The sequence below is a fragment of the Aplysia californica genome, unplaced genomic scaffold, assembly GCF_000002075.1.
Source record: "Aplysia californica isolate F4 #8 unplaced genomic scaffold, AplCal3.0 scaffold00208, whole genome shotgun sequence".
In the NCBI taxonomy this organism is placed as follows: domain Eukaryota; kingdom Metazoa; phylum Mollusca; class Gastropoda; order Aplysiida; family Aplysiidae; genus Aplysia; species Aplysia californica.
In genome coordinates this window covers 48,732-52,236 of record NW_004797478.1, presented here as the reverse complement: position 1 = coordinate 52,236, position 3,505 = coordinate 48,732, and positions in this window count along the sequence as shown.

Below are 3,505 nucleotides of genomic sequence, written 5' to 3'. Positions count from 1 at the left end.
GTAAAATCTTCTCATCTCCCTGAAAGGTATTTATGTGTCAGGGACGTGTGTCCGATGCGTAATGGAGTAAAAATGACTTCGTCTCTTATGGAGAGGCTCGAAGATTTTTGCGGACCCAATTTGGACTTAATGTTGTGTAGTTTATTATTTACTTGTTTCTTCCAATGAGTCCCCCACAGACTGGAGGTCTAGTTTTTTACTTTATTTTTGAAGTTTAAAGTCAGCCTGTGTGAGAGTGTTCGTCGTTAATCTCAATAAAGGGGACAAGAACTCTTTCGCCAGGAGATCCTCTTGCTCGTTTCCTCGGATGCCCACATGGCTAGATAGCCATGCGAACACGATACTTCTCCTGGTTTCAGTAAAAGTGTTTTTTTGTGGATTTTTTTGGGTAACCAAACTATTTTTGGGTGTAAGAGTGTGTAGTTTGTAAGTGAAGTGATGCAAGACAGAGAGTAAGATAAGATAAGGCTGTCCCCGTCATTTTATGCAAGAAAAACTCTGAAATTATGCAAACTGGACCCCCCAAAAAAAGAAAAATGTGAAATTATGCGATTCTGTTAATTTTAACAGAATGATAAAGGAAAATAATTTTTTTGAATGTGGAAAAAATTGATCAAATTTTGATAAATTATCATGCAGGGTGTATAAAACCACGGGGACAGATAAGGAAAGATTTCTTAGGAGAATTTTCTACGGAGTCCAGTGCCATGTCAGTGGCAGTGGCCTCTGCAGAGAAAATGGAGGCTTCAGGACGGAGTCTCCTCTGGTGTGTACTGTTTGAGTTTGAGGATATGGCAGCGGCGCCCACAGCAGAGTCTGATTACTACATTGTACTACTAACAAAATTGATTGTCAAAATTCTTATCAATCTTATTCTTACCAGTGAAATGAAAAGGGGTTCCTTTGGGGGCTCTATTAGTACACTGATAAGCGCAGCAGTGTTGCACCATCCTTTCCGGTCTCGTTTTATTGTAAAGTAAGTCTCTAAGGCTGTAGTAATAATAATACAAACAAGAGAGGAACGTAGAAGATGCTGTTCTAGTCTTTTTGTAACTCAATACTGAAACACCTTGAAACATCTAAAAACGTATACGATGGTATTTTTTGTTGATTGTTCCTCAGCATTTAATAAAATTCAACAGCATATTGTCGCTGAAAAACTTCTGAGTGAGAGTTAGTCATCGTATCGCAGCATGGGTCTGGAATTTTTGACAAGCAGACCACAATATGTGAAGCTGAACAACACAAAATCTGACACAATTCTTTGTAACACCGGCAGTCCTCATAGCTGTGTTTTGTCTCCAGTTGTGTCTCCAAGATATACCAACGATCATAGAAGTAAATATAAAACAACACGCTTAATTACGTTTGCAGATGACCCCGCTATTATTGGATAAATAAACCTTGATGAAAAAGAGTATTCCGAAGAAATATATGTTTTTTAAATGGTGCAATTTAATTTTCTTAAAAGTGAACCTATCAAAAACGAAAGAAATTATCTTTGATTTTAGAAGAGAAAAAAGCCCTACAATCTCACCACTCATAATTGAACAAGAAACAATTGAAATCACGGATTCATACAAATATCTTGGTTTTACAATCGACAACAAATTTACATGGCAAAACCATGTAAACAATATCGTTAAAAAGGTAAACCAGAGGCTGTACTTTCTGAGCCAACTTAGGTATTTCAATCTGAATCCATCCATCCTCTAGATATTCTACACCTCCACCATAGAAACTTTGATAAATTTTGGTATCACTTGCTATGGTAGCAATTTGGGTAGACAGCACATTATAAAAATAAACAAGTTGATAAGAAAGGCATCAAGAACAAGTGGTAGAGACCAAAGTAACTTTGAATATCTGCACAAGACAAACGTTCTAAAAAAAAGGCGGAAATAATGCTTAGTGATCATAGCCGCTAACGGACATCATAATTTCAACTATTGACCCGCAGTAAACGATACATTTCCAAAAAAGCAAGAACAGACAGGTATAGAAATTCATTTGTACCAACTGCAGTGAGGTTACTGAACACACAGTGCCACAAATGAAACAGAGAGAGAGAAAGAGAGAGAGAGGGGGGAGCAAGAGAGAGAGAGAGCGAGAGAGAGAGAGAGAGCAAGAGAGAGAGAGAGAGAGAGAGAGCAGCAAGAGAGAGAGAGAGAGAGAGAGAGAGAGAGAGAGAGAGAGAGAGAGAGAGAGAGAGAGAGAGAGAGAGAGAGTTTTACGGAGCGGGTTGTCCCAACACGTGATACATGTTCAACGGGAGCCTGATATGACAAGAATGGTGGGAGCAGAGAAAAGTCCGGTTAAATCCAAAGATGTACACTATAGGAGTTTAAAAGGGGGTAACTCTATAGTTACATCAGATCCCCGTTAAATTAGAAATATAAGGGAAGTAAACATTTGTGGACTAATCCAGCTGTATTTATTCATAGGTAGTTTCCCTTGCCACAAGTAGGCTACCTATGACCAGGGATTCTGGCCATGTGGCAGGCCTGCGCATGACACATTACGCGTGCGTGTAGCTAGGCTTAGGGCTAGACCGAAGCTTATAGTGCGGTCAAAAATTCATGGCGCGACTTATTTTCAAATATCTCCTCAGCTATCGAACAAAGGTTCTCCAATTTTTGCACAGTGACTTGTATCAATTTGTCTTAACAGATCAACATTTTTGTAAACACAAGCAAGCTGTATTCTAGAAAATTCCTTAATAAATACTAATAAAAAATCTAAGTGGGTGGCTTATACAGATTTTAAAATGTTTACAGCTGGGGCAATATAGCTTGGGGGGGGGGGGGGCTACACTCCCAAAGTCCGGATTCGGCTCAAAATTATGGAATTTGAGTTGTAGGCTTTTTCAGCTTCCTTGGCCTCTCTTACAACTAGTGTCTATTTCATCGCACAAGAACCCCCATAATCCGTATTTTTTCCCATACCGGGCGTGTTGGTCACCACTCTTTCCTCATAAAGTCAATATTTTATTTTTCTTTATCGGCCGTTTTCTCAAAACGCGACTTATAATATCTCTATACTTTTTTTAATAACTCCACCACTTTTCTTCCAATCTTCATGAAATTTTCACAGAATGAAGAGAAGATGTAATACAAAAAATATGTCTGTTGAATTTTTGATATATGGAATAAATTTTTGTTGGTGGTGTCTGGAGTGTGGATTTTCACGGATTTTTGCAAATTTGACCTGAATGCTACCTCAGGAAAAAATTCATAAACATTTTTCTAATTCGTTTAGAAAAAAAACACATCAGACATTTTTTAGATCTAATGTTTGTTAACACGCATGCAAAAAAAAAATCAATTTCATTGAGCAATAAGTGCAGTATTCATTACGTAAGACATGTCAACAAAATCAAATATGGCCGCCGTATCAATGGAAACGAAACTTTTTCGCAAATTTGATAGCGGATGGTAAGACTCCTTACTATGCTTGTTATATGTGTGAAATTTGGTAAAATTCGGTCCCGTAATAAGCGAGATAG